At 36.7% G+C, this 11474-nt stretch overlaps 1 pseudogene; it reads right to left on the bottom strand.

Annotated features, from left to right (window-relative positions):
• Positions 1–218: 218 nt before the first annotated feature.
• LOC122749031 lies at positions 219–1007 on the bottom strand (annotated as a pseudogene).
• Between the last annotated feature and the right edge of the window lie 10467 nt (positions 1008–11474).

Here is an 11474-nt window from a genome sequence, read left to right as displayed (position 1 = left end):
AGCTATAAGCTTTTTTAAAAAATTACTACTCCAAAATGGGGGGGGGAATCTCATAAAATAATAGAAAATAGTGTCTCGTCTCTTTTCCAAGTTAACTTCAAATCAAAACAAGCAATGTGTAGAACTGGGTCTGTGGTTTTGTTTTGTGACTGTTCAATGTAGTAACTGGTGTTGTTTTCTCGATATATTGTAGAATCTTTAAGGATGTAGAAATTTAGTCAGTCAGTCAACCAAACAAGCAAGACAGCATTTATACATTCATCGTTTTCTGGATTGTTGGTAACCTGTGTATATTTCCCCATATAACTTTGCCTCCTTGTGTCACAAGGCCCAGCTCACTCACATTCACTTTAATGACAGTTCTTTTGGTAATAACACCTGAAGTTATATATAGTGGGAAGGAAAGATTCTTCACACCAAATATGGGTAGGCAAAAAGTAGCTTTAAGTTCTGGATGAGTTACATGAGCCTTCTTAAAACTCAAACTCATTGGCCTAATAAATCTTTCATATTTTAGTGGTTTTCGAGTGAAGTCATCCCCAACAAATCTGTCTTTAGTAACCATTCTTTTCCAAGCCTTCTTTTTTCTCTTTCCTGTACGAATAACCTTTAACACTTCTTTTTCTCCCTGGGCATGAACTTTTGTCAGGGGAACTTGCCATTTACCAGCTTTTTCTTTTTGTTTCTGTTTAATCATGTTAGGAAGGACTTTGGCACGGGATTGTCCCTCTTTGTCCAGCAGATATGCAGGCACTGATCCTTGAGGAGATTTTTCATCATTCTTTTGCTTTGTATTTCTCTTTTCATGCATATTGATAGTCTTTTTCATCTGAATCTTCTCAGCATGACACTTTATGGTAGAGTTTGGCTTTTAGACCAATCATTTTCTTTGCTTTCTTTGAACGTTCATAAGCCTCTCACCTTTACTTCTTTATCTTTTTCTCATGATAATCCAAGTGGTAGCCATACCATTTTTGGTGTAACTCTATGTATTCTTTCTATGGCATGTTGATGGCTGAGGGCCTGTTAAAGAGACACTAAAAATGCTTCCAAACTTCAGACCTTCTGCCATTAACAACCAACTCCTCACAAGCCAGAAAGAAAAAGGGACACATCTAAATTCTTATAGGAAAAACCAAATTATCAGGATAAATAGACAGTAAATCCCCCTAGAGTGGGCAATTTGGATTTTCCCTTATCAACACTAAATAAATATAACCAAAATTAAAAATGAATGAAGTTAAGTAACAGAATAGAATAGTAGAAAACTAAGATATTCTAGACATGGAAATCATTGGATGAAAGTAGAATGGATTGCAAAGTTAACTAGGAAAAAATTGCAATTAATTTCTTTGATAAAGTCCTTAGTCCCAAGATATATCAGGAACTGATTCAAGTCCATAAAAATAAAAGTTTCCCCCCCAAGTGATAAATACTCTAAGGATATGAATGGGGAGTTCTCAAGAGCAGAAACACAAGCTATCTATAGCATATGAAAGAGTGTTCCAAATCACTAAAGAAATTCACTGTTGGTGAACCTCTGAATGGATACAAACAATTTACATTGAAAATTCCTAATCAGTGCATATCCTTTGACCTAGTTTTAACACTGCTAGGTCAATGCCCCAAAATAACAACAACAAAAAAAGAGAGAAAAGAAGTCCTATACGTACATATATGTACACATACATATATGAGTATGCATGTGTACGAGTATCAATTCTTTGTGGTGGTAAAGAATTGGAAACTAAAGGGAGTTCCATTAATTGAAAAATGATAATATGTTATGGTTTATTAATATGATGGAATACTATTATGCTATAGAAATAAGAAAATAGTTGATTTCAAAGAGACATAGGAAGAATTGGGTTAGCTAATGCAGAGTGAAGTAAGTAAAACCAAAAGAAAAACTTATATTATACTATCAATGTTGTAATGACAAAAAATTCTGAAGAATTTTGTAAACTGGTGAAGAATGAAACAAGCAGAAACAGAACAATTTATGCAATAACAATAATACTATAAAGATAAACAACTTTGAAAGATGTAAAAACTATAATTGATACAATGATCATCCATGATTCTAGACACCCAAGGATAAATTATGATCAACACCCTGATCACAAGGATATAGAATGAGATCTATATATATTTATATATAGCCAATGAGAGAATTTGTTTTGCTTCATATTAGTTATAGGAATTTGTTTTTCTTTTCTCTTTATTTCCCCCAATGGAGTGGGAGGTGGAAGGGAGAGAACAATGATTTCCATTCATTTTTTTTAAATGAATTAAAATAGGGAGGATTGTGTTACAGATGTAGAATGTTGCTTACACTTCCAGATGAGGTCACTATATTGTTACTTTTGCTTAATTGTTTTACTTTGTTACAAAAGACTGCTAATGGAATAAGAATTATATGTAAGTGTTTGTAATTTAAAAATAAAACACATTCTAAAACTTCTTCAATGACCTCAATAAAGGAGCTACTTTATTCCCTGTCTGAGATGTCAAGAAGCATTTTCTGTTTATGCAAGGATACCCGGTTCTTATGCCACAGAACTGAATAAGGTTTCAGCAGTAAGCTGGAAAAATAGGGGCAGAAAATGGCTGAGCATTGGAGGCCTGAGGAGGGATAGAGGCTCTTGTATATTGGATCTTCTTTACATAAATTCATGCGTGTCTTTCCAGTTCTCTTTCAAACTATTACTTTCATCACTTCTTAAAGCAAAATAGTATTCAATTACATTTATATGCTATGTGAATATCTATGTATTTATCTATCTATAGTATGTGTATGTGTATGTGTGTATACATATATATATAAATATACATGTATGTGTGTGTATACTTTTTTCAGCCATTCCACAACTAATGGGTATCCCCTTAGTTTCCAGTTATTTGCTTCTAGAAAAAGAGCTTTTAAAAACATTTTTATGAATCCTTTTTCTCTTTTTTATTCCTTTAGTATACAGGCCAGGTATTAGTGAAAGAGTGTGCACAAGTTAGTAACTTTGGTAGCACAGTTCCCATATCATTTACCTGTTTTCCTATAGCCCCTCCAACATTTGTCATTTTCTATTGTCAACTTTGCAAATATAAGAGTAAGCTAAAACTCAGAGCTTCTTCATTTGCATTCCTCCAATCATCAGGGATTTGGAGCTTTTTTTATGACTACTAATAGCTTGAAAATTTTCCCTCAGGAACTGCCTGTTCATACCTTTTATAATTTATCAAAGGGATATTTAATAATTTTAAATTGTGAATGATATTTATATACATGCTTCACTCATGTAAATTATATTTATCTATATACATGCTTTACTCACATAGATGTTTTGCAGTTAGGGGCATGTTGTTTTTCATCTTTGCCTCTCTAGTACATAGGACACAACCTAGTACATAATAGGCACTTGAACATGTGGCACATTATTGAATGAAATCCCATCAAAGCTTGGGAGAAATAATATCTGTAATCTTCTCCAAAACTAGGATTATATTAATCTTGAATTTCTTATAATAGTTTGTTATGTAATACAAAATAATACACATAATGCATAATAGAGAGGTATATTTCCTAAATTACACATAAATTACATAAATTACACATGCACACACATATAATATTATAAAGATTAAATTTCTACACAATAAAATAAGAACTATTATCATTCCAGATAAATGAGTAGGTTCCTGGCATCTCTTACCAACCTAACATTAGTACAGGATGTATTAAAATGATATTTCATAAAAGATAACCAAAAAGGAGTCTTGGGATTTTGTCTTTGGTTTAAAGATTACATAAGCAATTTTAGAAATTGAATGTTAATATATTGGACAGGTAGAACACCCTCTATCCATGCAGTTTATACCTTCTCTGTGACTTAATTGATCAATAAGCTTTTGTGCTTCCATTTGACAGGGACCTGCTAAGCATTGTCTCTTCCTTTGAGGAGCTAACAATCTAATAAGGGAGACAATATGCAAATAGTTATACACAAATAAGCTATATACAGGATAAATTGGAGATAATCATCAGAAGGAAAAGACAAAAATTAAGGAGGACTTGGAAAGACTTCTTGTAGGATGTGAGATTTTAACTGGGATGTTGGGGAAACCAGGAGGTAGCAATGAGGAAAGTTAAGATTCTAGGTGTAAGGGACAACCACAGAAAATGCCTGGATCTGAGATGGAGTCTTGTGGTCTTATAGGAATTCCTAGAACACTAAGAGATTATATGATTTGCCCAGGGTCACAAAGCCAGTATGTGGAATTTGCACCCAGATTTTCTTGATTTCCAAGTCATCTCTTTATCCATTTTCCCACATTGTCTCATCTCCCTTCCCCTCCCTTCTCCTCTCCTCTCTCTCTGTGTACTTCTCCCTATGTATGTCTCTCTCTCTCTTTCTCATACATTTACTTAATATTAGTGTATTCGCTAATTGAACCTAATGTTATTAGCAAATGGAAGTATCTTCCTTTTGATTACTCCAGACACAAATCTGAGGCACTCTAAACTTATTCTATAATATAACTTGACTAGCTATTGTCTTCTGAGAATGAAGACAGTCTAACTCGACATGTATGGTTCTCCTATAAACGACAGCAGACAATGGATTCAAATTATGAGTAATTAAAACACCTGTGACTTTACTCATTTCTGTCTACTTTAAATACATATTTAGTGCTAATTTCTTGATTTAAAATAATTTATAATAATCTGGGATTCCAGATTTCCTCAGGTTCCATGCAGCTTTAATAGAGTGATTGCTTTATTCTCTACATCTTTGTCCTCATTTAGATAGTAATTCACATAGACAATATCAGTGATAACAAGTGAATGTTGTAATAGCAGCCTTGTTGGAGGAGATGTACAATGGCTCACTATTTAACATACAGATGGACTACTGAACACAATTATCAAGGGCAATATTAACATAGGGGCCATTTTACCTTTACGGAAATGAGATATTTGCAAATACTTTTTCATGTCACCTAAATTTAACTACCTCCATTTCAAGATGAGAAGATGGCATTTAACTATTTAAAAATCCCATATTGAGTAAAGAACTACCTGAGGAAGTAAAATTCTACTCTAGAATCCAGGGGTCCTTACCCTATTTTATGTCATGGACCCTTTTAGCACATCTGGTGAGGCCTATAGACCCCTTCTCAGAATCATCAATCCATTAGTCAATATTTGTGGGCAAAGGAAAAGTAGTAAGCTCTTGGAGCTCCTGACATAACCACTCCAAAAAACTCCAAATAATGCCATAAGACAATTTGTGGAGCAGGAGAACCCACAAAAGAGTGAGCTAATATCATTTTCCAGCCAAAGACTGCTTAGAAGTTTGACAGGAGAGGTCTGCTGTACCAGGGTTGGAGTGGAGCCCACACTTATGCTAATACAGATCCAGCCCCAGGCAGGCTGCACTAGAGAAATTTACACCCTCAGCCTCTGAATCAGCTGCAGCACCAGTGTCTTCTAGAACTAAGCCCACAGTCTGGTGAGAGGGCTAAGTGGTTATCTGACGGGAAAATACAGGGATTTCTGCTGGAGTTGAGGCAGAATTCACTTGTTTTACCTCAGCAAGGAACCAGGAAGCAATCTTGAGTGGTGGAAGATCAGGTGGGGGGCAGGCACAGGCTCGTTGGAGCTATTAACCCAGTGAAACTTTTTTTTTCATGGTCGGATAGCAAGTAGGCTTGAGGCTATTTACAGACTTGAGCACAGGCCAGGTGAGTGAATAACCTGCACCTCCTTAAACCGTACCACCTGGGACACCCTGAAGTTTGGGACTGTGCAGCCTGGGAACAGTTCCATGCTTTAAGAAGGAGTTAAAAGTCAAGAAATAGGCAGACAGAGAAAGATGTGGACCACAGAAAGCTTCTTTAGTGACAAGGAATATTGAAGGGTACCCTCAGAAGAAGATAGCAATGTAAGGGCTCCTACCTCCAAAGCTTCCAAGAAAAATATGAATTGGTCTCAGGCCATAGAAGCACTCAGAAAGGACTTGAAGATAAAGTAAGAGAGTAGAGGAAAAAGTGAGAGTGATGCAGGAAAGTCATGAGAAAAAATTCAACACTTGAAAAGCCATATAGAAAAGCTCTCTGAAGAAAATAATTGCCTAAGAATTAGGATTGAACAAATGGAAGCTAAGGGCTTTATGAGAAACCAAGACACAATAAAGCAAATCCAAATGAAATTTTTTTTAAAAGGGGGAGCAATGTGAAATATCTTCTTGGAAAAACAGCTGACCCAGAAAATAGATCCAGGAGAGATAATTCAAAAATTATTGGACTGCCTAAAAGCCATGATAAAAAAAAAGAGGGAGAGAGAGCTTAGACATCATCTTCCAAGAGATTGTCAGGGACAATTGCCCTGATATTCTAGGAACAGAAGGTGAAATAGAAATTGAAAGAATCCATTAATCACCTCCTGAAAGAGATCCCAGAATGAAAACTTCCAAGGATATTATAACCAAATTACAAGCTCTCAGGTCAAGGATAAAATATTGCAAGCAACCAGAAAGAAACAATTAAATTATTGTGTAGCTAAGGAGATGATAGCACAGGATCTAGTAGCTTCTACATTAAAGGATTGGAGGGCTTGGAATATGATAGTACAGAGGAATTGGGATTATACCTAAGAATCACCTACCCAGAAAGACTGAGTATAATATTTCAGGGAAAAAATGGGACTTCAATGAAAAAGAGGACTTTTAGACCTTCATGAAGAAAAGACCTGAACTGAATAGAAAATTTGACTTTCAAATGCAAGACCCTAGAGAAGCATGTAAAGATAAATAGGAAAAAGAAATCATGAAGGATGTTAAAAGGTTAAACTGTTTACATTCCTACATGGGAAGATGATATATCAAACTCATAAGAACTTTCTCAGTATTAGGGCAGATGATAGGAATGAATTTAGACAGAGAGAACAGTTGGGAGTTTATTATGAGGGGATGATATCTGCAAAGCATTTTTTTTTTGGTGGAGCAGTTGAGGTTGGGTGCCATGCCTGGGAGTCACAGAGTTGGTGAGTGTTTTGTGTCTGTGGCTGGATTTGGGCTCAGGTCCTACTGGTTCCAGGGCAGATGCTTTGTCCACTGTGTCACCTAGCTGCCCCATGATGACATATTTAGGGTAAAATTGAGGGAGCGTGAAATTCCACTGGTAGAGGGGGAAGGGGAGAGGTAGAATGGGGTGAAATCTCACATGAAAGAAGCAGGAAAAGGGCTTATGAAGTGAGGGGGAGAGATGGGGCAGGAGTAGGGCAGTGAATGAACCTTACACTCATCAGAATTGGCTCAAAGACCTTACTCTCATCAGAGTTGGCTCAAGGATGGAATAGCATACACATTCAATTGGGTGCAGTAATCTATCTAACCCTACAGGAAATGATGAGCGTAAGGGGATAAGGAAGGACGGGTGAAAGAAGGGAGGGCAGAGTGGGGGAGGGAGCACTCAAAAGCAGAACACTTTTGAGGAGGGATAGGGTAAAAGAAGATGGAAAATAGAGTAAATATCATGGGGAGGGAATAGGATGGAAGGAAACAGTTAACAATAGTTGTGAAAAATTTGGAAGCAGACACAAGAGTAATATAAGATGATGATAAGATTGATTGATGGATGGATTGATGATTGGAGGAAGATGAGAATTGATTGATAAGGAGGATTCGTTGATGATGAATATTGAATGAAGAAGATGAAGATTGATGATGATCATGACAAAATGTATGGTATTTACATTTCTGGGCTATTATGAAGAAAATTTTTTGTCAGGAATAAGGTACTATATAAATGTCATCTATTACTGTTGTTGCAATAATAAACCTTATAAGTTTATTGTAAGGAAATCTCTTTCCAAAGTACTATATAAATGTAGTTTACTAAAAACCAAACCAAACCAAACCAAACCAAACAAACAAACAAAAATGTTGAGCAGGATGCTATAAAAAAGACCTGGAAGGACCTGCATGAGCTGATGTAAAGTGAAATGTACTATATACAAAATAACAGCAATATTGTGAGATGATCTACTGTGAATGACTTGGTTATTTTCAGCAATGCAATGATCCAAGACAACTCTGAAGGTCTTATGAAAAATGCAATCCATTTACAGAGAGAGAACTGATGCTGTTTAAATATAGACTGAAGCATACATTTTTTAAAAAATCAATATTTGTAAGAGCTGACTTTATTCCAGGAACGGTACTAAGCTCTGAGAATACAGAAAGAGAGAAAAGACAGTCCCTGCCTTCGAGGAGCTTAAAATCTATGGGGCTTGCGGGGAGGACAACATGCAAAGAAATACATAGAAAACAAGCAATGTTGACAACATGAAGGCACTGCAATTAAAAGGGGTTACAGAAGGCTGCCTGTAGAAGGTGGTATTTTAAGTGGGACTTAAAGGAAGTCAGAAAAGTCAGTAGTGGGAGTGGAGGTGGGGAATTGCTTCAGGCATGAGGGGATCCAGAGAACCTCTCTGTAGTCAAGCAATTGATGTCTTATTCATGGAACAGGCAAGAGGACAATGGCACATGATCATATGCAGTGTTGAGTAAGATGTTAAGCAGACTGAAAAGGTAAGACAGGTTTAGGTTATGAAGAGCTTTGAATGAAAGTTTCTATTTGATCCTAGAGGCAATAGGGAACCACTGAAGTTTATTGGGTAGGGAGTATGTAATATTGAGTAGGATCACAGCTGTATTTAAGGAAAATCACTTTACTGGCTTACTGGAGGAGGGTAGATTGGAATGGAGAAAACTTGAGGTAGGCAAATACACCAACAGGCTATTGCTATAATGCAGGAGTGAGGTAATGAGGGACTGTACTAGAGTGGTAGCATAGGGCAGAAGGGAGCATATTCATTAGTTTGTTACGAAGATGTAATCAACAGGCTTTGGCCAGAAATTGGATGGGGGGTGGGGGTGGGAAAGTGGTCTTGAGAGAGAAGAGAACAGGATGATTCAGCTTGTGAATCTGAGGCACTAGGAAGATGGTTGTAATAGTAAATTTTTTTATTTGTCCTTTTGTCTTGAGGCCAAGTGTCTTTATCTGGTTCAGGATGGAAGTTCAGGAGCCAGGCACTGGCCCAATTCAACAACTAATTGACACAGAAGTTTTAACCTGCTCCATTTCTGATATGGGCTGGTTGGCCCCTCCTTAGCCTACTGGCTCCCCCACTATTGAGGAGTTGCCATACTGGTGACAGACTTAGTTCAGACATTTGTTCAGTGCAACCTACTATAGCTCAAAACTCCTGAGCTCATGTGATCTACCAGCTTCAGCCTCTCCAGTAGCAATTATCTTGGATACAAACTACTGTGCCAGGCTCAAGATAATACTTTCAAGTGCATAGAATGGAATACTTAGTATTATAAAGAAAGTCATTTATACTAAAGATGTTTTTACCATCAAATTTCACAGATCCCCTGAAATTTATCCACAGATGTCTTGAGGATCCATGGATCCAATGATAAAAACCCCAGCTCTATACTTTTTATGCTGTGTGGGAGCCAATGCAATAGGAATAGAATGGACTCTACATTACTAGGTATGCAATTATCCAAAATAAATGCTGCTAAAGGAACCAGAAATATCCTACCCAACAATCCACATGAGATCACACTATTCCCTGATTTTGCTGTGTACCATTGATAAGGGTCATTAATTACCACTCCTCATTTTTTTTACTTCTTTCATTCCCTTGTAATTATTTGTTTCTTCTTTCTATTTCATTCAATTATTTACAAATCTCACTTAGTTCTATCCTGGCTCCTTGCAGTAAGAATTTTATGCAACTTTTAACAATTTCAAGACAAAGTGAACAGTCCAAGGGTCCTGGAACCAGCTTGAGAATGAATGATTAACATTGGGTTGGGAAAATTGTTAGAATAACACTAGTGGGGACAGCTAAAATGGCACAGTGGATAGAGCACTGGCGCTGGAGTCAGGAGTACCTGAGTTCATATCTGGCCTCAAATGCTTGACACTTACTAGCTGTGTGACCCGGGGCAAGTCACTTAACTCCAATTGCCTCACCAAAAAAAAAAAAAAAAAGAATAACACTAGTTGTTTGATCCTGGACACATATAAAGGCTGACAGAGATCACCTATCTAAAAATTAGAGATATCTGACAGATAGTCAGATATCAGAAGTTTCCTCCCCCTGAAGGAATTCACTAGAGTTAATAGATTCTGATTGTTTCATTCTTCAGTCCATATCTCAGTTGACTCCATGCTAAGATAAATTTGTGACTCTGGATTATTCTCTCTGGACCTGCTCCTTTGGCTGATTGACTGGTCTCTACCTCCTTTCCTGCTAGGCAGATTCTTGGTCCTGGTCATTCCTGGATTCTACTTTGTTATTCTATTTTTATTACATTTTTTTCTATACCATAAGGGAAATGGACTGGCCATTTTCCAGTTTCTGACTCAACTGACTCTCTGCTGCCCCTTACTGAAGGTGGAAAATGCTAGGTCTTCTCTTTGGTCCTCAAACCCCAATGGACTCAGGATCTCACAGGTTACCACATTTATTTACAGAATGCTCTCTGGGCGTATCAGTTTACAGTGTTTGCCCTCCTAGATGATCTTCACTGTCTGTAAAAATGCTGATTTGTATGTTAAGCAAAGCAAATAGCCAAAATCCCTCATTTTAAAGGTGTCAGGTATCATTCATTTAGCTAAGCAAATAAGAACTTGTGTGATCTTACAATCAGTAATATATCTCAGATTCTTGGTGATTATTTTCTTGTCAATTGAAAAAATATCAGAAAATTCTTTTCTAATTCCATGCAATTAAGATCTGAATACCTTATGTATCCTCTATATGTGTTTTTAAAGTATATATCACGATTAAAAAAAAATAACTGAAAATTCTCGAAAAAGCAACTTTTAGCTTGTGTTGAGTATACTCCATTGGAAGTCCTTTAAAAAGACCATCCATTTCTCTGGTTGTATTCTTTGGGAGAAGTATAAATTGGGTCATTGAGAGTTGTCATTTGGCTGTGACTCAATGGCCTTCTAAATGATTGGAGATCTAATAAGACCTTCTAACACTAGAAGCATCCAGGAGAGGTTTAGAATTGGGTTTCATAGTCTGAATATAGGACAGAGACACAACCTTTTCCCCATTTCCTGCCTTTTGATGCCAGTAACTGATTTCTCAAAATGAGATTCAGCTTATCTCCCAACCATTATTAACATGATCACCCCAGTACTCCAAAGAAAGAGTTGTTTGACTCATCACTAATCTGAACAAGTTTAGCTTTCTCTTCTTTCTGTTTAACGTATAGAGAGAGGGGCTGGAACTGCAATTTCACTGGTATATGGAACTTCCAGATGAAGAATCTATCTCTACACAGGCAAATTAACATCTTTGCTGTAATTTATAGTCTTAGAGGATTGCCTAGAGCACTGAAAAGTTATGTGACAACCAGAATCACACAGTCAATCTGTCAGAGGCA

Source organism: Dromiciops gliroides, chromosome 1, assembly GCF_019393635.1.
Source record: "Dromiciops gliroides isolate mDroGli1 chromosome 1, mDroGli1.pri, whole genome shotgun sequence".
In the NCBI taxonomy this organism is placed as follows: domain Eukaryota; kingdom Metazoa; phylum Chordata; class Mammalia; order Microbiotheria; family Microbiotheriidae; genus Dromiciops; species Dromiciops gliroides.
Note: the sequence above shows the minus strand (reverse complement) of the source record. Positions and strands in the feature narration are given on the sequence as shown.